General features: G+C 38.9%; 1 protein-coding gene across 1 annotated transcript in view; it reads right to left on the bottom strand.

Annotated features, from left to right (window-relative positions):
- The window catches only part of Rab30 (RAB30, member RAS oncogene family), an 86,945-nt gene extending 76,205 nt beyond the window's left edge, over nt 1-10,740 (bottom strand). Inside the window, exon 1 of the mRNA XM_015477357.2 lies at nt 10,521-10,740. The gene's annotated coding sequence lies outside the window, so the exon portion shown is untranslated. The remainder of the gene's footprint in view (nt 1-10,520) is intronic.
- Nucleotides 10,741-25,918: the final 15,178 nt, after the last annotated feature.

The raw sequence follows: 25,918 nt of genomic DNA, 5'->3' as shown, positions 1-25,918 counted from the left end.
TAAAAAAAAAAAAAAAAAATGAATATGTGTGTCCATTAGGACACCAGGCTGAAAGGGGAAAACTTGGAGTTTGTCTATACCCTGGGACTCTCTCTGTGTATCCTGACCCTTCAGCTGGCCACCTGGAAATTTCTTTCTGAGCCCCCATTTCTTTCTAATTTTTAAATGTAATATTATTTTGGAACAGATATATTGTTAATATACTGATATGGTCAAAAACAATCTATGTGACACACCCACTAGAATGGTTGTAATAATAAAAGTAACAGATAATACAGTGTTGTCAAGGAGGCAGAGAAATTTGTAACTCTTACACATTGGTGGTGAAAAACAATTTGGTAATGTCTCAAAAGGTCAGAGTTGACCAAGAAAGTCCACCCAATAATTAAATAATTATATGTCCACCAAGAAATGTGTATAAAATATTTATAGCAACATTATCCCTAACAGTGGAAAAGCAGAAACGATCCAAATGTCCCCCAAATGCTAAAAGGGCACATAAAATATGGCATGCCTATATAACGGAGTATTATTTGGTAATAAAATGTTAGGAAGCACTGATACATGATACATCATGGATGAACTCTGAAAACATTATGTTAAATGAAAGAAATGTACAGAAGACTATATATGACATTATTCAATTCATATGAAATATTCAGAATAGGCAAATTTACAGAGATAGGAAGTAGATTACTGATTGCCTTGGGCTGGGAGGGTGGGAGTGAGGAAAATGGCCACTGATTGCTAGTGGGTCAAAGTTTCTTTTAGTGGTGATTAAAATGTTCTAAAGTTGATTGTGGCTAAGACTACACAACTCTACGAACACATTAAAAGGCAGTAAATTGCATACTTTCAATAGGGGACTTGTGCACTATATGTGAATCATATCTCAATAAAATCATTTAAAAATCAACACTACATAAAATAATAAATCTTGATATTTCAGTACACATACATATACACACATACACTATCCACCTCTTCCACTCTCTGTTGGAAACCAGTTTTTATATCCTTCCATGGTTTCTTTGTGAAAATTCAAACATATTTATCTATCCCCTACTTCTTTCACAAAGTGTGCACTGTTCTACACTTCCTTCTTTCACTTAATATATCTTTGGAGATTGTATTCCATATCAGTACTTAGAGAACACCCTGATTCGTTTTTATAGTTTCAGAGCTTTTCCTTTTGTAAACATATCCACTTACTTAACTAGTTTCCTACTGTTGCACACTTAGAGGTTGTTTGCAATCATTGCTATTAGCAACAATGATGCAATGATTGTTCTTTTATTTTTTTTAACTTCCTTTCAGCAGGTGACATTCTGTTCCTGGACGCCAGGAGGCAGTGTGGAGTAGCAGGAACCACTTCAGAGTCAGAACTGGATTTGCAACTGGTCTTCTCGGTTAACTAGCCATGTAATCCCTCACATAGGTAGTTTTCTGGGACTTAAGTTTCCTCACTTGTATGAGTAAAATATCATCTACTTTATCTGAAAGCTTTAAGCTAGGCTCCCCTGGCTAAATTTGGGAGAATCTAAATATGAAAAGGCATAAGGGGGAGGAGGGTGTGTGGAGAGGATTTATAATGGATTTTAACACATTGAAGTATAAAGAATACATGAGTCCAAGTGACATTTTTTTTTTTAATTGTGGAGCAGGTGGAGGGTCAGGTGGCAAACACCTGTAGTCCCAGATATTCCCAAGGCTGTGGCAGGATTGCAAGTTTGAAGCCAGACTCGGGAATTTGGCAAGACCCTGTCACAAAATTAAAAATAAAGAAGACCAGAGATATAGTTCATTGATAAAGCAACTGGGGTTCAATCCCTTCTGTGGGTGGAGGAAGGGGGGGAGCCTCAATGATCAGATTATAAATATAAAATGAAAACATTAGAAAATTATCCTTTTATAAATACCAATTGACCTATGCCAGGATTACGAATAGATATTACAACCATTGGACGACTATTCAAATAACTTCAAGATATCACTTGACAAATAATTTTATAATTACAAAGGAGAAAAGGGTGCCTTTTCAATAGAGAGAACTGGCCTCATTTCACCAGTGATATTACAAACAACGTCACGTGTCACCTATCAAGCAAGAAGAGAGATATAGCTAGTAGTGGTGGCACACTCCAGTGTGGAAGGGCATCTAGGTTGGCTCCATAGCTTAGCTATTGTGTACTGAGCCTGGGGTCGCGCCCAGTGCTACACAGACTTGTAATAATCCCAGTGGCTTGGGAGGCTGAGATAGGAGGATCGCAAGTTCAAAGCCAGCCTCAGCAAAAGTGAGGCACTAAGCAACTCAGTGAGACCCTGTCTCTAAATAAAATACAAAATAGGGCTGGGGATGTGAATCAGTGGTTGACTGCCCTTGAGTTCAATCCCCAGTACCTCCCCACCCCACCCCACCCCAAAAAAAGAAGAGGAGGAGGAGGAGGAGGAGAGGATACAACATTGCTAAGAGAATTGTTACCACATGTGGTTAACCTGAATCTGAAGAGAAAAACAATTGGATAATTCCAATTCCAGTCCACAAAACAACAAACTTTAGATCTTCAAAATTTTCAAGATCATAAAAGACAACAACAATAAAAAGCAGAAGTACTATGTTATATTAAAGAAAACTAAAGGACACAAATTGTTTAAGTAATTTTTAAAAATTTTTTAAAGTAATAAAGGATATTAGAAAGACTGGGGTAATCTGAAAAAAATATCATTTCAATGTAATGATGTATAGTTTCATGGAAGAATGTCCTTATTCTTAGGGGATACATGATTAAGAGATAAAGTATGGTGATGTCTGCAACTTAACTTTCAAATGCTTTATTAAAAAAAAAAAAAAGTGTGTGTGTTGATGTGCTGAAAGAGAAAGCAAATGAATTTAGAAAAAAAAGTGCAGGGCTGGGAATGTGACTCAAGCGGTAGCGTGCTCGCCTGGCATGCGTGGGGCACTGGGTTCAATTCTCAGGACCACATAAAAATAAAATAAAAATGTTGTGTCCACCAAAAACTAAAAAATAAATTTTAAAAATTCTCTCTCTCTCTCTCTCTCTCTCTCTCTCTCTTTTAAAAAAAAGTGCAGGGGTGTACTACTTTTACAATTTTTCCATAGGTTTAAAAGTTTTCCAAAATAAGTTGGAAAAAAATAATCACATAAAACATATGAACTACCTCACATCTAGCTAATGCTATGGCAGTGCAGTAATACTTCAGCAAATCCAACAGGTCAGCAGAAAACTCCCTGGGTGCCTGGTGGTAGCACAGAAACAGACCCCCCAGCCAGTCTTGGCTTCATGAAGTTATAGCTTCAGTCAGAAGACAAAGCAAAAACAGGAAGCAGCTGGAGAAACAGTATAGTTTTTGGTTTCAGAAAATTTACCTAGGGTCTACATCTGCATTTTACTTATTTCTTTATTTACTGCTAGGTAACCTAAAAAAAAAAAAAAAAAACATTATTAAGCCTGAGAATTGTTTTTTCATTTGCATGTAAAAAACACAGCTAAGATCTACTGCCTACCATTGAGAATGAGACAGCAAACACAATATACCTCCATAAAGCATCTTTTATTGAAGACCCTCATTAAAAGATATCAGTCTCCTAGAATGAAAGTAGGGAAGAATTCCACCTTTGTTTTTGTTTCCCTATCAGAACACCCAGGGCCTTGTGTTTAGCCTGTCATTAATGACCTATGACCCTCATAATTTCTTTCCCAGGTCTGCTGTTAGGGCAGAGTGAGTAGCTGATAGCCACTCCTAAGCTCACACCTACCATTCCATGGGGGGGAAAATGCCAAAATATCTGTTTTATTATTGCTTCTACTGAAATTCACAAAGATGAACATTCAGACTTTAACGGCCTGCCAGATAGTTTTTAAATGGAGATTAAATTCCCCCTTTCCAATGTGGCTGTGTGACTGAATTGCAGAGGAAGTGAGCAGAGCAGGTTATTTTCATCTCAAGTTAGATGATGTCCTCATTTTAGTGAAGTTAACCATAACTGAAAAATATAAATTTTCTTAAAATTTTTCTGGGGAAACCCCTTGGCTGCTTGTTTCACTTTACTCTTCAAACAGTACGCTATGTTGTAGCAAGAATAATGTATTCTATTTCTCTCTCCCGAAGAATTATTTACACATCAACCTTTATTACAGCCTCAAAAAATCCAACAGAAACTCTGTGATTCCATTTTTGCTCATTCTGTCTACCCTTCACAAGTTTCCTCTCTTAGAGAGTAGGGCCAAAGTGACTAATAGACTTGGCAAAGGTGTATAGAAATAGCACTCCCAAAAATTGCTAATAAGAATTTACATCAGGGGGCAATTCAAGGGAAATTTTGTGCCCTTTACACCTCTAGAAAAGTAGCCTACAGAAATATTTCTATAAATTCATAACAAAATGATGGGCACTTAAAGATTCACTGTGGCACAATTTCCAACAATTATTAAAACACCTAAGTTATAGTAGAGTACAAATACCTGGGGGAAATGCCCAAAGCATGTCAGGCAAAGGAGATCAAGCAGAATAATATGTATTATAAATTATTGGCATATATATAGGGGAAATGACTGAATAATACATCAAAACCTGACAGTTGATTTATCTTTGTGGTACACAATTAAAAAGCACTTTTCCAATGTAGTTCATTGAGTATTTCTGCAATCATTTTAATTAATCTTGTGTTATTTATAGAATCAAAACACAAATTTAAAATAGATATAAATGTGTGCCCATTCCCATCCTTTCCTCCTCGCTTTGGAAATAGTGAATGTCCTCCAGGCACAGTGGCACACACCTATAATCCCAGTGGCTTGGTAGGCTAAGACAGGACAATCGCAAGTTCAAAGCCAGGCTCAGCGAGGCACCAAGCAACTCAGTGAGACCCTGACTCTAAATAAAATATGAAATAGGGCTGGGAATGTGGCTCAGTAGTCAAGAGCCCCTGTGTTCAATCCCCAGTAATCCCTCTCAAAAAAAAAAAAAAAATAGCTAATGTCTCACCTATATTACTACTTCTAGTAATATCAAGGTCAGACAACCAGCTGTAGATGTTTCAGTCTCAGAATGACAAGCTTGTGTCTAGAATGGACATGAAAGGGACATACAATATCCCAACAAATGGTGTCCTAACCCACAGGCTGATTAAATACTTGCTGTGACCAAGAAGATCATTCTCTTCGGAAGCAGTCTGAGCCATCTTCTGGCTTTGCTCTGAAGACCACTCGGAAACACAACGGATGTACACACTAATATCCACATATCAGGCTAAAGTGTGAAACTGTCATCACCTCCAAGAAACCTAGCATTGTGACTGACTGTCTCATATGCAGCTCCCATGCCCATTCCTCCACCATCCCCAAACACCATTTATAATAAGTTTTCCTTTTTCTTTAATTTTTTTTTAAGAGCGAGTGAGAATGAGAGAGAGAGAGAGAGAATTTTTTAATATTTATTTTTTAGTTTTCAGTGGACACAACATCTTTGTTTGTATGTGGTGCTGAGGGTCGAACCCGGGCCGTACACATGCCAGGGGAGCGCGCTACCGCTTGAGCCACATCCCCAGCCCTCCTTTTTCTTAAAGTTCAGGATCCAATGAAGTTTTACCTGTTGCACTTGGATGTGTTACTTTAATATACATCAGTTCCCGATGTCTTTTTTTGTTTGTGTCATTCATGATATTGACATTTTTTTAAGACCACAGTCCAGCTGTTTTGCATTATGTCTCACAATCAGGATTTGTCTAATTTATTTCCTCATGATTAGATGTAAGCTAAACATTTCTAGCAAAAATTCCATGTTGATGATGTGTACTTCCCCTTGCTTTAAAACGTATCATTACACTGTTATTTTTTCCCTCATTTTCTCACTATGGGTTCTAAACAAGCATCACCCAATAAATAAAATGTTAAAAATCATCAATAAATATAATGTCAGAAATAGCTGCCATGAGCACCAGCTATACCAGGCATAGTGCTAGACATTTACAATACATTCTCATTTAATCCTCACAACAATTTTACAAAGCAACAGAGGTTCAAAGAGGGCAAGTAATTTGCCCAAGGACACACACATAGTGATAGAAAAATGCAGGATGCTCATGTGAATTTTAGCACATGAACACGTACACACACAATTCAATATGTGAACTCATGAGTCATAATCTCCCTAAGAACCTTCCAGGGACCAGTCAGGAACCCCTATGTTAGACTAATCTTGAGGAAGTCTACCTAGTGCTCAAGGGTTAGATTCCTATGAAGAAGAAACTGAAAATAAAGTATCTGTGGACAGGTTTGTTGGCTCCCACCTGTAAACCCAGCAACTCAGGAGGCTAAGGCAGAACTGCAAATGTGAGGCCAGTCTCAGCAACTTAGCAAGACCCAGTCTCAAAATAGAAAAAAAAAGAAAAGAAAAAGGGCGGGGTGGGGGTGGGGGTGAGATATAGCTCAGTGGTAAAGCACCTGGCTTCAATGCACAGTACCTCCCCCAATTCTCTGTGTATCAAATAAAACTCCTCTAAACTTGGAAATGTTCTTATTTAATAATGAGCAACATTTCTACCACAGCCAAGAAAATAACTTGTCAACAGCCCACCTAACTTTATTGTATTATTTGTGTGTGATTTTACTTATCTATAAATCTCAAAAAAATGAGATCCACTGATTTAGGGATCTTTATGCAATTAGAATGCTTTTTGAGAAACTAACTTGAATCAAAGAAGTTAAGCCCCCCCCCAAAAAAAAAAAAACAGAACTGAAATATTTCTGAATTTCCCTAAAAGTAATCCACAAAACAACTCAAAGTCTGCAGGTCTCAGGAACTGATTTGTTAAAAGCACTTTACATTTGACATTTGCATTATTACTAATTGCCCTCTTCCAATGTGTTGATATTTCCTGCTTTTGAAGAGGCCCTTAGAGACTTAGTCGACAAACATTCACAGTCCCTAATTTGTAGAAGGCACTCTCTTAGGTGCCTGGGACCACACTGTTTCTTGCCTTCATGTTTAAGGTCAAAAGCTACCTGCCAATTTGTGGACATCCCCATCCATAAGAAAGGACACCTCCTGTGCTCTCTTGGCATTGCCTAAATACTTCCCCATATGTGATTATTTGTTTGTCTTCCTCACTTTGGTGAATTCCTCCAAAAACGAACACTATCACTATCAATGCCATATTCCTAGCATAGGGCACATACACCTGGGGATCCATATAACTTAGTGGAATAAATACACTTAAAATATATGTGTTTCCACATAGTCACTCCAACCAATCCTTTCCTCCAATCTCTTCTTAACAGTCAGGATGACTTTTTACTATTCCACATGTCATTCATCCGGCTAATTAAAGCCCCCATTGCCCTTAAAATAAAGACAAAAATTTACCTGTAGCTCAGAAAACCTCCACTCTACAGCCTCTGTCCACCTCTCCAATCTCATTCTTCCTCATTTTGGTCTCTGTCCCCTTGCTCACCACTATTCCTTTGTACTTTGACCATGCAGTTCCTTCTGCCAGAAACCCTCTTCACTCCATCCTAAGCACCTCTTATGGTCATTCTGAATTACTTCCACTCCCTTTTTAAGTGTTTGGAAGTGTCATTTCCAACAGGATACCATCCCCGGTTGCCCCAGACAAGAGGAACACCACATTATGGATTGTGCCCCATCTTAGCACACATTCTTCTTTGGAAGAAACATTTATCACACCTACAATTGTTCAAGGATTGTCTCTCTTGTTAGAATATAAGCTCTATAAGGACAAGAGAAGCATTTCTTTTCACATTTCATTTCACATTGTGTTGACACAGAATAGCTGCTTAACTACTATGCTGTCAGAATAGTTTGGGGTCAGATCATGGAGGGCTATAACATCAGCCCAAGTAAACCAAACTGCAAAGATCATTATCCCTTTGCGAATATGTAAATTAAAAAGAAATGTGTAGTTGGTCAGGGTGCAAGAGATGTCCTGAATGACAGCTTGAATCTTCCTATCATAATAGTTGCCTTCAAAGAGACAGCAGTTAGACTTGCCAAGCCTTGAAGAAACACTACTGTTAAGCAAAGTAACACAACTACCACCCTTTTCCTACAAGAGGGCTATAAAATAACAAACTTTCCTCCAATATGGGAAGAAATAACAGGAAGAAAGCTATTGCACTTCCAAGTATCTTCAAATAACAAATGGGCAGTTTCGTCCCTGATTGCTCCTTAATAATCAACAAGAAACAGCAAGGGGGAAAACAGTCTTCCCATTCCCACCACTTACTGAAGCAGGGATAAGAAAATTAAAAAGTGTATCAGTAAGGCAGAAGCTATTTGAAAACTATTCAAAAACTTTGCTAACCCATTGGCAGTTTTTGTTTTTCGTTTCTTGGTACTGAGGACTGAACCCAGGAGCACTGTACTGCTGAGCCACACCCCCATTCCCTTTAATTTTTTTTTCAATGGCATCTGGCTAAATTGCCCAGGATGATCTCAAATTTGCAATCCTCCTGCCTCAGCTTCTCAAGTTGGATTATATGTGTGTCCCACCTCACCAGTACATTGGCAGTTCTTCACAGGTGCCAGCAAAAGAAAAAGTGGCATGAACTCAACAGCAACATTTCATTGTCCACAAGCTGCTGGGGCCAGACCATGTCTATCACAGAAACCACAAACCAGGCCAAGGGTCAGGATTGTTGCTGGTCATCCTGCCAAATACAGATTGCAAGAAAAAAGAATAGCTAAAGCCTCTTCAAAAAGGACTCAATAACTATCCACACAGTCTACATTCACCCTGGGGTTCCTGAGTGAAGAGAAGGAGGATCGGGGAGGGTATTCTGAGGTGAAAAAGAGACTTAGAGAAAGAGGTGTGATATATTGAGAATAAAGGGGAAATTCTAAAACAGGGAAAATGTGAAGCGCAAATAGGGAAAGAAACAATTTCAAGAGATGTGGGTGGGGTAGGCTAAGAAGGAAGATATAGAAGAAAAGGGTAGGTTCTCTGCAAGAGCAGAGTAAGCATCAAGAGATGTGGGAAGAGGCAAAGGCAGACTGTTGGATCTTTTCCCTATTCCAAAAGCTGCTCATTGCATCCCAATAAATCATTGTACTACAAAGTCCATACAATGGATCGTCTTTGTATTCAGTAACACACAGCATTTAACCAAGTATCACCGGTCTGCAACTTTCGAGATCAAAGGGTCTTAATGAAAATATGAACAAAATTGGTTCACTACAGCAGAAAACAGCTAGTAATGACTTTCCCCAATCCCTGACTCAGCTGTGAAAAGGTTTAGCATTTTAGAGTTAAGCAAATATTCTGGCATTTCTCCTTCTTTTGACATTCCAAGAGGGGGTGTGGTTGACCCCAGGTCCATTCATTTCCAAGGTTGTAAATCTCTCTGCTAAGACTGGCCCCATCTGTTCTAGAGTCTGCCAGCTGTTTATCTCAAAGTAACATATTTATTGCACTGATCATCTCTTTACCTCTTAAAAGACAGCCAACATCATACAAGCTCTTATTCCCCTATTAAATGTGTCAGTTTGTTTAAAAACAACCACTACCACCAAACTGAGCACAACACCACTATGATCCTTGGTTTCCCTGGCCATGATCACTCTTCCTATCAGCAATGGCAAATGAAGGTTGATAACACTAACTTTCCCTTTCCCTAACGCGTTAAAATAAACCCGGGTTTCCCTAATCGATCCAGTCTGCAAACCGTTATTTGTGAGTGGTGACTGTGCCTCGGGAAACAGCAGCTCATTATGGTACCATTGTCAGTGGCAAGGAGCCTATTGCAATGTAATTTAAAACACTCACACAAGCACAAATCTGTAGGCTCCACTTCCAAACAATCCCGAATCCTGCAGTCAGGAGAACGGAGAACACTTTAAAATGCTGCTTCCAGCAGCCTAACAGAACCTTCCTCAGACACGTGAAATGTTTCTGACGAGCACGGAGTGCACCATTAAAGGACACTGTCACCTCAAATCAGCAGAAAAGGAGAGACAAACGGCATAGGCATACACACATAAAATAAAGCCCTACGAAACTTAAGCTGCTCAAAAAGAAACATACACCTCTTTAAATTGAATAGTGTGTGCTCGTCCAAGCGACATATAAATGTTCTAAAGTAGTGCGACCACATTAAATCACTGTCTCCATTTCTCCCCACGCATCACCCCTTCCCACTCAAACCTCAGGACTCGGGCTGTGACAGGACTGCAGTCCCCCACCTCTGCCCTCCTCTGATTTTCCAAGAGCACTTCCCAACATCCTTCCCAGCCCAGCCCCCTCTGCCAGCCTCAAAAGGTTGAGGGGAGTTGCGACTGGGGAATTGGCAGGCACCGGTCCTCTGGCGGGTGTACGTTACTGGAGTTCTTTGCAGTGACCCAAATTGCACAGAGCTTTTCCCTTAGCAGCGCCCGTGAGAACCTCCAATTCCCCCCGCCCCCATCTTCCCAAAAGAAAGCCTTAAGAACTAAGCGGGAGGAATAACTTGGGAGAACCATTTGAATAAATCACTTTAACTCACCTGGTTTGGGATTTTTCTCCCCACCCCAGGCATAAACAGAAATGATGTGCGAAAGAGTCACGCACGCAAGGGAAGGTACTGCGATGTCCTAAGTCCAAGGGCTGGAGTCGGTCCCTGCCCTAGTGCTGCTGCTACTCTGAGCTCAGCTGGAGCGAGCGGCAATCGCAAGCCCAGCAGCAGTAGGGGGGTGGATAGACCGTAGCACAATGAATGCAGTGGGGTTTTTGCAATGACATCATCCCTCTGTCCACAGAGGCCCCAATAGCCATGCTCGGGAGAGGTGCATTCTGGGAATGGTAGTCTTCTTGCGTCCGGGAGAGACACCGAGTCTACCTCCGGAACTACAATGCCCAAAATGCGCCAAGGTCGGACGCGCCCGAGCGAGGGAGCGGAGGCGACTCGGCCGCCATGTTAGGAGTGCCGGGAGGACTCCGCGGAGCCGCCCGGAGGTTCAGGGAGCGCGGGATCCGAGTGGTGGTGCGGTGGGGACGGTGAGGTGGAGAGCAAGCCGATGGGAGAACCTTGGGCCCCGATCCGGTGGGGAGCCGGGTGGAAGCCGCCCTGGGGACTGATGTCCTGCGGGTCCAACTGGGGGTGGCATCTGGATGGAGGCCGAGTGAGCCTCCGCCTCACGGTCCTGCAGGGTTGCATGGAGCCCCACGCCCCCCCCCGCCCCATTTTCTAAGGGATTGAGGGAGTTGTTTTACTTCTGGGAGTGGAGGCTCCCTTAGACTGGCTAGCAGGACCGTCGCGGTGGTTGCCTCTGCTGAGGTGCTGGCGGCGACCCGCGCGTCTTTAGATGGAGAAGCCGGCTTTCACCTAAGGAGTTGGGGGAAACTTTGTCCTTATTTGTGTCTTCTTGCTATTTATTTGCAACAATCATGCCCCCTCTACTAGGTTTGGGCCTTCACTTATTTCTCATACGGAAGTGATTTGCAAAGGTCTTAAAAGAAACCGTTATTGGAAGGTACGGGCTAGAAGGGAACATTGCTTTGGCCTTGAAGATGAGAAAAAAACATGGAGCAGCCTAAAGGAGAAACACCCAGTTGAACGACAACTCACTGACTGGAGAAAGCAGGGAGGTTGAAAGGGCGTATTATTTATAGGCTTACCGAGGGCGGGTGAACTGATCCGGAGTAACACTGGTTCTTGGATAAACGAAGCGTATGCTAAGTTGATTAACATGGATTGCCAGTTTATTTTAAAAATTCATTTAGTATGTGGTATTCCATACGTATGACTGCTTTAAGAACTTTTAAGTCATTTTGCCCAGTCTCTTAAATGAACTGTATTTTTTTTCCCAATTGTGTTACTAAAACAGAATTGTATGTTTGTTCTTTTCCAGAGTCTGTCTACACTATGGAAAGATGGGAAATTTCATTTCCTGCTGAGGGTGTCTCAAGGGTTAAAGAAAATGCTGTTATCTGTGCTTCCCCCACCCACTTCTCCCTTTTGCACTTTATTCTGAGAACAGAATTGACTGTGGTTTTGGGGGGTTAGTGGAGGTATGCACTATATCTCTATTAGGACATAATAAAATTAGAGCAGATAGTTTCTCCTATTAAAAAAAAAAAGGCTAGTCAGAGTGATTTAAAATGACCAAAACAGGCAGAAACAGTCTTTCAGATGTATGCAGATGATAATTATAAAAACAGAATTTGAAAGACTCAACATATGTCATGTTCCTGGGAACAAGCCACAAGATGAGTCACTTTGTTTCATTCTTACACAAAGGTAAATTGTTGGTATCATTTATCCATGAATACAACCATGTATTCTCATACAAATACAAATAGTATGTTATTCAGAAACACTTTTGCAAATACTGATGGTAAGTAGTTGGAAAGAAGCAAATGCTTACTTTTTTTTTTTTCTTACCTCTGACTTACCTTAGAAATGTTTTGAGCTAATAAATCTTGTGCATTTTATAAGACAGTTATGTAAGCAACAGCCTTAGTTTGAGTTACTGTGAAAGGCCAGTATATAGTGGGGAAAGGAACAGAATGCTCAAAAATCTTACGTGTGAAAAATAAGAGTGATATCTTTTTAAGTTTAAAGTTGTTCATCTGAACATCTGGCCATACGTGAAACGAATGTATTTAGTATCCTTAAAATTGTCCATGATTTAATTCTTTTTTTTTTTTCTTTTAAACTTTTTTTTTTTTTAGTTGTAGTTGGACACAGTGCCTTTATTTTATTTATTGCTATGTGATGCTAAGGATCGAACCCAGCGCCTCGCACATGCTAGGTAGCACTCCACTACTGAGCCACAATCCCAGCCCCTCCATGATGTAATTCTTACTTTGATGAGGGGGAAAAAATTCCACACTCCTGTTTAGAAATTTGATTTACAAATTAATATCTGTGGGTCTGTGATGCTAGCTTCTGAAAGAATAGCCTGAGGAAAATATTGAATTAGAAAAACATTTTAAAATTGGAATTAGGAAAGAGATAAACTACATTCAAGTATCATAGGTAGCACATTTAAGAGTATTGAGTCAGTTGCATTTAGAGCAGAGGTTTTTTTCAAAAAGGATAAGTGTCAGGATTGCCAATAAAAATCTAAAAATATATTACTACTGCCCATCCATCCCTGTTGAATTGGAACCAACTATTGAGTATTTTTAGAACTTTATAAGTGTGACTACAGGGCTTGGGTGGAGTAGTCTTCTGCATCCTGTATTTGTGTTTTTGTATTATCTAAAGCAAGGAATAACAAAAAGATTTTGGCAAAAACTAGTTAATTGCTGATTTTATCCATGTGATTTCTGAAAGTGTAGATGAGGGATTCACCTGGTGATCAACTTAAACATGGCATTTGGGAAGCAAATGCAGTTGAAATTGGGGAGAAGAAATCAATGTTAACCTTAAAAGTACTGCCATATCATCACTTACCTAGATGTTTCTGAGAGTGAAGGTTTAGCCTAATCCTAACAAAGCCTAATAATAAGAGACACCCAGTAATAGCACAATGCCAGTAAGAGCTCATTGCCATGATAAAATCATGGTAGTTATTCAGAAAGAGGCAACATGATATTTTGGTTTGGGGAATTTTCTGGAAATAACAACCCTTTGCCCTAAATCTAGAATTTTTTTAGATTATTGATATTGTAACGTTCTTGATATTTGAGTATCTAAAGTCATATAGGCCCCTTTTTAGAAATGAGAAATCTTACAGATCGTCTAAGACATGTTCTACAGAAGAGGAAATGGACACAGTAAATTTTAAAATTACTAGTGGTCACACTGCACACTAGTGGTAAGACGCATAGCTAAAGGTGAAATCCAGTTCCTTCCATCTTTAGTGCTATGCGCATTTTTTTTAAGCTCCAGATTTTTTCCCCTATGATACTCGAGGGTTTATACATTTCAGTATATATTTGATTTTAGTGTTGGAATCTCAGACAATTTAAAAAATTGTAAAATAGAAGAAACATTTATTTTTTAGGTTTGTTGTCTTGTGATGGGGTCTTGTTATGTTCCATGCTGACCTGGAACTTCTGGGTTCCAGCCAAGCTATCCTCCCACTTCGATGTCCTAGAGTCACTGGGAATACAGACATGTTCCTGGTGCCTGGCTTCTGAAAATTCTTTGGTTCACTGAATTTGTCTACAGTCTTTACATTCAAAGTCCAGTTACATTCTTTTCATCCATATTTGCTGATGATTAAGATAAGACCTAAGAGAATAAGCAGTTTAAATGTTTAAATTAATCGCAGGATTTAAACAAACTTTAATACATCTTTAGAGGAGGGAGGTACATTTGGAGATACTATTAGCCTGAATTCCTACTGTTTTAGTTTGAAGTCCATTTTTTATTTTTAGTTGTAGATAGACACAATACTTTTGTTGGGGAGGGGGTTAAATTTTTTTTTTTTATTTTAGATGTTGATGGACCTTTATTTTAATGTGGTGCTGAGAATTGAACCCAGTGCCTCACACATGCTAGGCAAGCACTGTACCCATGTGGTGCTGAGGATCAAACCCAGTCCCTTTCATGTGCTAGGCAAGTGCTCTACCACTGAGCTATAGCCCCAGCCCTTGAAGTCCATTTTTAATGGTTTGCTTTTATCACAAAAAAAAAATTTATAACATTCTAGGGCTGAATTTGTGGCACAGTGGTAGAGCACTCGCCTTGCACAGGTGAGGTACTAGGTTCAATCCTCAGCACCACATAAAAATAAATTTTTAAAAATTTCTATAACAAAGCCTTGACAATAGATAATAGCAGGGGTGTTGATGAAAGTTCAGTGAAATAGGACTGGAGTTGTAGCTCGGTGGTAATACGCTTACCTAGCATATGTGAGACACTGGGTTTGATTCTCAGCACCATATATAAATAAATAAAGATCCATTAACAACTAAAAAAATATAAAAAGAAGAAACTTAAGTGAAATGATCTGTGAAGCATTTAGAAGTCCAGAATGTGGTAAAGTTTATTGTGGATTTTAAGTTATTAAAAAGTAGTTTGAACCCCAAAGATAAGGATTACTTTCAAAGATTCTTTTAATATACGTCAAATTTGTATGACAAGTTTACATTAAAATATAGCTCCATTTCTTCCTTTGATATAATGACAATATAGGGCAACAATCTTTTAGCCTATAACGTAAGAAATGTGGCATGCCTATTGCTGGGTTGCGTTACTATGTAACTATGGTTATGCCTGGGATGGCTTAACTTGAAGAAAATTACATAATGATTTTCCCAGTTTACCTGGACAGTTTGAAAAGCCTCACAATTGATTATGAAAATCAGACACTGTCTTTACTGAAAATCAGTAGTTAATTCCCTAAAAGAATAGTTAGAATGCCTAAATTTATAAAAAAAAGTATTAGAATTACTTTGTACCTTACCAAGTTTTGAAATAATCCTTTTCATATTCTGACCTATGAAGTTTGGAAAACCTGCCATCTGCTATGTTGCCTACCCTTCCGGTTCAGCAATTGTCTTACCAATTCCAGAAATGCAGTGCCAATAACCCAAAGGTGATAACAGGCCCAGCAGTTACATTAAAACTTACTCTGACCAACAAATAAAAGTAATCAAGACAATAACCAAACATAAAGGGAGAAAATAAAAACATTACAAAAATGTCTTTTCAGACCTCCCCCAAGATTGAGTTAAAGGTTTTCAGCCAGTATTTTCATAAGTAGTTACAGATAAGCCTGCCATTTAGGTTTAGTAACTAGAGTTTCTCCAGGGAAGATCTTTAATTCTGTACAGGAAGAAAAAAAATTTCCCCCTTGGTATGGGGGATTGAACCTGAAGTCTACCACTGAGCTTCATCCCTACCCCTTTTTAAGTTTGTTTGTTTGTTTTTTTGAGGCAATGTCTCACTAGATTTCCCAGGGTGATCTTGAACTTGCAGTTCTACCTCAGAATCTTAAGTTGTTGATACTACAGGAATGGGGTGCCACACCCAACAAGAAAAAAGTTATGTTAAGAAGACAGAAGAGTATGTTTTCTACTCTTGGGTAACCCAACCATCGTGTATATAATGGATTGACAAGTTTAGCTGCTGGGTTTAATGTACCACTGAAGATTAATGTTCCAACAGCAAGATTTGAGGTTCACATATCCATAGTTAATGATTAACCAGGAAAGGTGAGCTGTCTTTATCCTATGATTTTTGTTCTCAGTTTTTAGCAGATTTGGGTAATAAGGGAGCCCCAGAAAACATTTCTTTGAGTACATATAGTTGAAGCTATCAATGTAAGTATGTTTTATGAACAGCCATTTTAGGAAATTCAAACATGCAGAGATGCTCAAATTGAAGTAAGTAGATACATAGTCATAAGTCAATTTGCTAGCAAATCTTTGAGGGTGAACTTGCTGTTAAGGTTAATCCTTTTAGTTGTATCTTAAAATCTTTTATAAATGGCTTTCTTGAGATGAAATTCCTCTGTCCAGCCATTTAATGTGTGCAATCCACTGGGTGTTAAATTTGTTCATGGAGTTGTGCAACCATTACTATAAACAAAAAGACAAAAAGTTTTTTCTTTTTTTTTTTTTTAATCATGCTGAAATAAAAGTTATCCAAGGATTTTGTTTTTGCCTTAAGGATAGTGGTGCGGGTAATTTGACAAGAATATTTGCATTATAACTTCAATACTGTAAACAGTTATGTTCCATATATGTAAGATATGGTCTTCACTGGTACAGCTTTTACTTGTTTACCTTTGGCAATCTACATACAAGAGAATCTCAGTTCCAACTCTGTATTCTGCACATCTTCAATGTTGCACGTTATATGTCTTTCTTGCCTTCCAGTCCCATGGACGTCTCTCTTCAGTGTTCATGTTTGGGTGTCTTTTCTAAAATTGTTCTGCTTTTTCATTTTGTTTTGTTTTTCTTCTGGGGTCTTCACAATCACTGTTAGAGAAAATAGTTGGTATCCATTTGAACTAGGAAGTTTGACTTAATCAGGACTTGTCTGTTCCTGCTTAGGTACTTTTTTTTTTTTTTTTTGGTACCAGAGTTTAAACCCCAGAGGTGCTTAACCTCTGGCCCACATCCTCATCCTCAGCCCTTTTTATATTTTATTTAGAGACATGGCCTCACTAAATTTTTGAGGCTGACTTTGAACTTGTGATCCACCTGCCTCAGCCTCCTGAGCCACTGGGATTACAGGCATGTGCCACCATGCCCGGTTCAGCTACATTTATGAACCCTATTACTTAGGGGAGTAGATATCTGACATAGATGAAGAAACATGCATATGGAGAAAAGCAGTTGATAACAAAGCCCTCCTCAAAAAGTAGGGAATCAGTGCTAGGGATATACCTCAGTTGGTATAGTGCTTGCCTTGCATGCACAAGGCCCTAGATTCAGTTCCTAGCACCACCAAAAAAAAAAAAAAGTCAATTTTAACATAATTAAGAATTAACTTTTCCACTACTTGAAGTCAGTCTCACCTCATTATTTTCTCTCTAAGAGATTTAACTGGCAAAATAAACAGGAGTCAGCAAAAGAAGGGAGCAGCTTAGACAAGTTCAATATAATTTTTAAAATATATTAAAGGACATTGCTTGTAACTAGATCCTGGCAGTGTGACCCAGTATGTTCAAATATGATTTCTCAGGAGATACACACAAGGAGGAATACACTGGAGACTTGAAAATATTTGCCAGTTGAATTGTTCTCTGCTGTAAAATAAGACATTTTGAACTACAATGAAAGCTGCAAGACCTCATATATCTGGAGTAAATTCCCAGATCTCAAAAATTTAAGCTAAAGCCTAACTTTGTCCAGGCTAGCATCTATTCCTGACAAATTTAAGACTGAATCCAGCAGCCCTACCATTTCAACTGTTCAAGAGAGAGGGAAAGGCATGAAAATAATAAATTTAACTGCTTATAGCCATGGGCCCAAAAATACCCAGATTTGGAGAACTATTTCACACCACTATTTCTAAGTTGATTTGAAGGTAATTAGTTCTTATGTTAATTATTAACACCTCCTCAGTAGTTTGAGATAAGAGGTAAGCTTCATATAATTTGTTCTGAACCTAAGTAGAGGCTCAAAAGTCATATATAGTCCACTGTAGCCTTAATTTTTAGGGTGTATCAGAGCTATGGTGGAGTTCACTTAAAATGTTATTGAACAGTTTATAAGGGCTGGGAATGTGGCTCAGTGGTAGAGTGCTTCCCTGGCATGCATAAGCCCTGTGCTCAATTCCTCTGGTAACACTGGTAGGGACATGTTATTAAAATATTCATGTACCAGTTGAGGTCAAAATAAAACTACAGGCTACATATACTGTAATCTTAAGATCATCTTCATGTGGTCATGGGAAGTTTGTTTGGTCATTGAATGAGGCTTTGAATCTCAATACTATAAGACTTGGGCATGTCCATTATGAGACTTTAAATCCTATAAGGAGAAAATATGCCTACTTCTTTGAGTTTTTTTGAGAGCTAAGGAAATACATGAAAATGCTTAATACTCAAAAGGCAGAATGGTACAGTATATCTTAGAACATAGACTACAGAGCCAGTTGGCCTGGATTGAAGTGACATTTCTGTCACTGTTGACTTTGAGCAAATTTTTTATGCCTCAGTTTCATCTAAGTGGAAATACTGATGAATAAATGAGACTATTCTTTTGAGACAAAAATAACTTCATGAGGGTTCACTGAAAAACATTAAAAAACATTCAGGGCTGGTGTTGTGGCTCAGTGGTACAGCACTTGCCTAGTACATGTGAGGCACTGGGTTCAATCTTCAGCACCACATAAAAATGAACAAAGGTATTGTGTCCATCTACAACTAAAAAAAAAATGTTTTGGTATTTTCATCATGACACTATCTCTGCCTTAGGTGCTAGAAAGCAGTATCCCCTCAGTTTTAAGGTATCAGCCAGATACCTTGCTTAGTAAAGTATGCTTTATATGTTTTGTAAAGTGTGTGTGTGTGTGTGTGTGTACACATGATTTACAATTAACTGAAAGATTATACAATTTAGAGACAAATATGGTGAGTATTGATTGACTAATTTTCAGGATCTGATCTGCAGATACCTAAAGTGAATTCAAGCTCTGTGGTCTACTTGAATGTTGGAACTTCGAAGACAAAGCTAAATGAGAACTGCTTTAGAGTCAAAACTGGGTTCTTGATTCCTGCTCAAATGGTTAGCAACTGTAGTGTCATCTTAGGCAAATAAACTTTGAATCAGCTTCTTTAACTTTAAAATATGGTAGCAGTTAATAGAATACCAAATATATAGTAGTTTGTCATGTTCTATAGCACGATCTATAGGCTCCAGCATTAGAATCTCCTGGAATATATTATTAATATGTAGATTTTGTTATCTCAACCTACATATGTTGCTTAAAAATCTGAGGGTGAGATTCAGGAATCTGCATTTTTAATAATCTCACCAGGTGATTCTTCTAACCCAATCCCTAATTTTACTTGAAAGCACTAAGGTAAAAAGCTTGCCCAAATCAGATCTCTAAATACAGGCACCCTTTTATTTGTGTTTTCCTAATTCAATCTTATTTTTATTGTGCTCCAATATCTCTTATCCTTGCTGCAATACCAAGACATAAATGCCAAAATTTTAAATGTTTCCATGTGCATAGATATTCAGTGAAGAATATAGTTCAACCACCACATGAGTATATAGAAAGATGAAGTTCTTTTAGGGAAATTATAAATTCTGTAGTTTATTCCATGATTCTACTAAAGCATTAAAATGTTTTTGGGGGGGCTGGGGATGTGGCTCAAGCGGTAGCGCGCTCGCCTGGCATGCGTGCGGCCCGGGTTCGATCCTCAGCACCACATACAAACAAAGATATTGTGTCCGCCGAGAACTAAAATAAATAAATATTTTTTAAAAAATGCTTTTTTAATAAGAAGCAGCACTACAGTACTCTATTATAGACATCTAAAGTAGCAATATTTGGGGAGCACAGTTTCAATCAGTTTTAAATCTGTTTGATTCTGTAGCTATGTATTGAGTAAGTACCAAGTACAAGACCCTGGAGGTACAATGATGATTGTGGCCCTCTAAAACATAAGGTTTAACCTTTTTAGTGTCATAGATCTCTGTCAATCTAGTGAAGTCAGTGGATATTTTTTTTAAAAAAAGAAAACAATAAAACAGTTTTTAGGGTCTAAGGATGTAGCTCCGAGGTAGAATGCTTGCCTAGCAAGCGTGAGGCCATGAGTTTAATCATCAGTACCACAAAAAAATAGTAACAAGTTTTTAAATGCAGAAAGTACACTGCATTAGATTACAAACGGAGCAAATAATATTGATATAGTTATCAAAAATAAATATGTGCTTTATTAACTCCTTACTTAAAATCTAGCAGTGGCTTAATTATAATTTCAATAGTGGTGAATGAATTATTTCAAGTTATTTACAACAATCGCAATGATATGAAAATACTCAGTGCAATTGTGACGGTCAAAATTGTACTACTCTAAGCTGCTACATTCAAATTTTATTAGTAATTAGTGAAAATAGAGTTATAATTTTCCTCCATACAAGTTCATGGATTCTGAATTATGTCTATGGATCCCTGGTTAAGATTTTTAATAAGAGGTCGGGCATGATGGCACATGCCTGTAACCCCAGTGGCTTGGGAGGCTCTGATTAGAGGATTGCAAGTTCAAAGCCAGCATTGGCAACTTACCTACACCCTAAGCAACTTAGTGAGACCCTGTCTCAAGTTTTAAAAAAAATAAAAAGGCCTGGGGAGGTTGCTCAGAAGTTAAGCACCCCTGGGTTCAATTCCCAGTACCAAAAAATATATATATATATATACACATACCACACACACATATATGAACATATATGTTCATATAACAGATATGAACCTAGCTATCTTCAAGGCCCAATTAAGATCTTTTTTTAAAAAAAAAAAAATTGTAGTTGTGGTTGGACAGAATGCTTTTTTTTTATTTTTATGTGGTGCTAAGGATTGACCCCAGTGCCTCACACATGCTGGGCAAGCACCCTGCCACTGAGCTACAGACCCAGCCCCCATTAAGGTCTTTAGAGACCTTGGCACAGAAAATTTGTGGTGCCTTAACCCATATAACTCAAAATCATAATGTGAATTAAAGAAAGTTCTTACTGTCCCATGGTGAAGATTAAGATATTTTTAGAAAATGCTAAATTATCTCCATTTGTTTCTTGGGCAGGAGAATGTAGCTGCTTTGCTGATATCTGAAAGTGTAGGTTTAGAATCCAGGCTTGGCTGTGTCCACTGCACTTGGTACATATAAGAGCTTAATAATAGAATGAGTGAAATAGAAAAAGTAATCATGAAATTCATCTGGAAAAATAAGAGACCCAGAATAGCTAAAGCAATTCTAAGCAGGAAGAGTGAAACAGGTGGTATTACTAAAGCAGACCTTAAACTATACTACAGAGCAATAGTAACAAAAACAGCATGGTACTGGCACCCAAACAGGCTGGTAGACCAATGGTACAGAATAGAGGACACAGAGACTAACCCACAAAATTCCAACTACCTTATATTAGACAAAGGTGCCAAAAGCATGCACTGGAGAAAGGATAGCATCTTCAACAAATGGTGCTGGGAAAACTGGAAATCCATATGCAACAAAATGAAATTGAATCCCTATCTCTCACTATGCGCAAAAGTTCTCAAAATGGATCAAGAATTAGGGATTAAACCAGAGACTCTGTGTCTAATAGAAGAAAAAGTAGGCCCTAATCTCCATCACGTGGGGCTAGGCCCCAACTTCCTTAATAAGACGCCTATAACACAAGAATTAAAACTAAGAATCAACAAATGGGATGGATTCAAACTAAAAAGTTTTTTCTCAGCAAAAGAAATATAGGTGGGGCTGGGGATGTGGCTCAAGCGGTAGCACACTCGCCTGGCATGTGTGTGGCCTGGGTTCGATCCTCAGCACCACATACAAAACAAAGATGTTGTGTCTGCGAATAACTAAAAAATAAATATTAAAAAAAAAGAAATATAGGTAAACAGGGAACCTATATCCTGGGAACAAATTTTTACCCTTCACACATCAGAGCTCTAATCTCTAGGGTATATAAAGAGTTCAACAAGATAAGCACCCAAAAAACAAATAATCCAATCAATAAATAGGCAAGGACCTGAACAGACACTTCCCAGAAGAGGATATACAATCAACAAATATACGAAAAAATGCTCATCATCTCTAGCAGCCAGAGAAATGCAAATTAAAACTACTCTAAGACATCATCTCCAGTAAGAGTGGCAGCCATTATGAAGACAACAAAAAGTACTGGCGATGATGTGGTGAAAAAGATGCATTCATACAATGCTGGTGGGACTGCATATTGGTGCAGCCAATTTGGAAAGCAATATGGAGAATCCTTGGACACCTGGGAATGGAACCACCATTTGATCCAGCTATTCCTCTTCTTGGACTATACCCAAAGGACCTAAAAACAGCATACTACAGGGACATAGCCACATTAATGTTTATAGCAGCACAATTCACATTAGCTAAACTGTGGAGCCAACCTAGATGTCCCTCAGTGGATGAATGGATAAAAATAAAAGTGGCATTTATACACAATGGAATATTAGCAATAACAAATAATAACATCATGGCATTTGCCGGAAATGGATGGCATTAGAGAAGATTATGCTAAGTGAAGTTAGCCAATCCCCAAAAAACAAATGCTGAATGTCTTCTCTGATATAAGGGGGGGTGACTCAAAATGGGGTTGGGAGGGAGAGCAAGGGAGGAAGATTACCTCTAGATAGGGAACAGAGGTGGGAGGGAAAGGGAGGGAGAAGGGGAATAGCATGGATGGTGGAAGGAGACCCTCATCATTATACAAAATAGATGTATGAAGATGTGAATTTGGTGTCAACATACCTTATATACAAACAGAGATATGATAAATTGTGGTATCAAGGTGATTTTAAGAATTGTAATGCAAAAAAATAATAAGAGAAAAAAATTATAAAAAATATAGAATGAGTGAATAGCAGTAATTTTAGAGAACATGAAATTCATCAAGGGACAATATGAAAAATGGAATACAATATTAGGTATTATATGCTCTTTTTGCTCAATCAATTAATGGAATAGAGGGGTTGTTTGTAACCCAAGTAGTATCCATTGCAGGTAGAAGTAAAGAATAGGGATACTATCCTCAAATGACCCACTAATGTGTAAGTTCTGTGAGAAAGATATTTGAATGTATCCATGTGTTCCATGTATCCAAAAGCATAGGACAGTGCCATAACACCCAACTAATTTGTCCTGCCTGGACCAGCCTCATTTCTAGGGTATCTGTCTGAGCTCTGCTCAGTTTAGCATTAACCTATCCCCATCTGTGGAAATTAAAAATGCCTCTTACAATTTAATAGGCATTCAGTAAGCTAATGAGAAGAAATGTTTTATTTTCTCCTCAACAGAAAGCAAATAATTACCATAGTATTATATTTAGCTAAGATTTTCATTACTTCAGTGTAGGAATTTCCTCCATTTTAAAAGTAAAAGCACAAATCTGTCCATCGTTACTTTATTAACAAGCAAAGACATTGAGCATAGAACCTAGGATTGTTCAACATTTAAAATTCACTACACAGGAACTGCTACTAGTATCTTTCCTTTTAAGGAAATACAAAATAAAACACTTTTTGTTTGTTTTGTTTTGTTTTGTTTTTGTACCAGGAATTGAACCCAGGGGCACTTAACCACTGAGCCACATTCCCAGCCACCACCACCACCTTTTTTTTTTTTTTTTTTGAGACAGGTTCTCACTAAGTTGTTGAAGCTGCCTTGGAACTTGTGATCCTCCTGCCTCTGTCTCCTGATCCACTAGGATTGCAGGTGTGCACCATCACATGCTGAGAGCCATAGCCAAGTAGGAATGACATTTTGGGTTGAAAGGTGACCCTGCTCAGGGATTAGGGTGGCTCCAGGTTTAGGGTGGATCCTGCTGGGAATAGTGCAGCTCCAGGATTAGGGCGGATCCTGCTGGGATTAGGGCTATCCTGCTGCCTCAGGCGCCCCGCTCCTTTGGAGTTCTCGCAGGGGTTCTAAGAGACTCGGGGGTTCTGAGAGAATTGGTGCGCAGAGCCGAGTGGAGGCAGGGTGTTCACGGGAAGTGTGTGTAGAGTGTCGGTGAGAGTTCGGGAATAAAGAGTTGCTGTTTGAATCTTCAAGGCTTTGTGGTGGCTCGGTTATTTGGTGCCCAGCCAGACTGCGGCAACCACACCTGGCATAAACAGCATCACTCCCATCCCCACCCTGTACTGGGGATTGAACCCAAGGGGGCTTAACCCCTGAGCCACATCCCCAACCCTTTTTATTTTTTACTTTGAGACAGCATCTCGCTAAATTGCTTATGACCTTGCTAAATTGCTGAAGCTGGTCTTGAAATTGCAATTCTCCTGCCTCAGCCTCCCGAGTTCCTGGAATTACAGGCATGTGCCACCATACCTGGCAAAAAAACAGCATTTTTTACCCTAAGTATTTCAGTGCTCAATTTATACAAAAGAAAACCATCACAGCCATGACTACAAATGTGGTTTTTTTTGTTTTATTTTGGTTTTGTTTTTTTGCACATTTCCCAATCAGATGCAACAACCATTGTGAAACTAACACCAGGTGACAAATGTTCTGTAACTATTTAAAACACATCTTTTAAAGCTATTTAAATTAAAAATGCATAATATTTTTAAAAACTTTATATATAAAATCTATGCTGCAATATTATACCTTCACAGTGTAATTAACAGCTCTTTATCTTTTCTAGTCTATGCTCTAAGAAAAACAGTTCAAAGTGAAAAACCAGCCTCTATCTCAGAGCAAAGCCTGTCAAAGGAAGGGACATGACCTTAGTCCTTGGAAAAACCCACAGAGCACTCCTAGGCACATTCCTGTAAGGGTCCGGCGGACGTCATGAAAAAATGGATCCAAGTATTTTTTTTTTCATTCACGTGATTTAAATGGTTTAATTTAAATTAGGTAAACAGCTGTTGAGGATTGTTTTAATATGTGAACAAAAAAGGACGTTAACAGATCTGTTTGTTTACTTTCACCAGGAAGAGACCACCAAGAGACCGGCTCATGCAACAGCAAAAGGGGATTTATTGAGGATCCAATCCAGCGCACTGGGGCTCCAGGCTCACTCAACAAGGGAGAGCGGCCCAGAGCCCTGAGCAGAGGTTAAGCAGTGCTTAAGTACACTTTTTGGGGAGGGCAGGGGCTTTGCATACATCAGAACAAATCATCATGAGGCGCGGGAAAATCGAACAACAACTCTCAAACTTGATTAGCACATTCATTGACGGGAACAGGTCGGGCGGGGGTGATAGGTCAGTTCTAAAGCGGGGTACACATTCAAACTGATTGGTTTAGGCCCTGAGATGCCTACGTGCCAAGCTGCACAGGGTCCTAGGTTATTAAACAACTAGATGGTCAGGGGAAATATTTACTGGGCAGTCCCGGGAATTGTCCTAACAGCTACAGGAATTTCAGGTTTTGGGTGTAGCATAGGAACTTAACAATACCTGGTCCTTTACATTTTAACTCAGGCTTTGCAGCTTAGAAACTTTACGATACCCGGTCTTTTACACTTTAACTTCAATTTCTTTTACTCTTACAATTCCCACCCTGCTAAGTTGTTTATCTACAAATAACAGGAGAGATCTGCTGCGCCAGGTATCCTGACTCAGTCAGGCTAGGTGGGGATCCATAGCAGCCCCCTAGTAGCCACCAATCAGCATGAGACAGGGAAATACCTGGGATGCCAGATGACCCTTCCAGTATTTTCTGGTGGTTGATAACAAGTTGGGAAACCATGTAGTTCAGCACGTACACCCCTCTTGGCTCAAACCAATCAGTTCAAACGAATACCCCTTTTGTACCGACCAATCACCCCTACCCAACTTGTTCCCGTCAGTGA

This window comes from Marmota marmota, unplaced genomic scaffold (assembly GCF_001458135.2).
Source record: "Marmota marmota marmota unplaced genomic scaffold, marMar, whole genome shotgun sequence".
Taxonomy (NCBI): Eukaryota; Metazoa; Chordata; class Mammalia; order Rodentia; family Sciuridae; genus Marmota; species Marmota marmota.
Note: the sequence above shows the minus strand (reverse complement) of the source record. Positions and strands in the feature narration are given on the sequence as shown.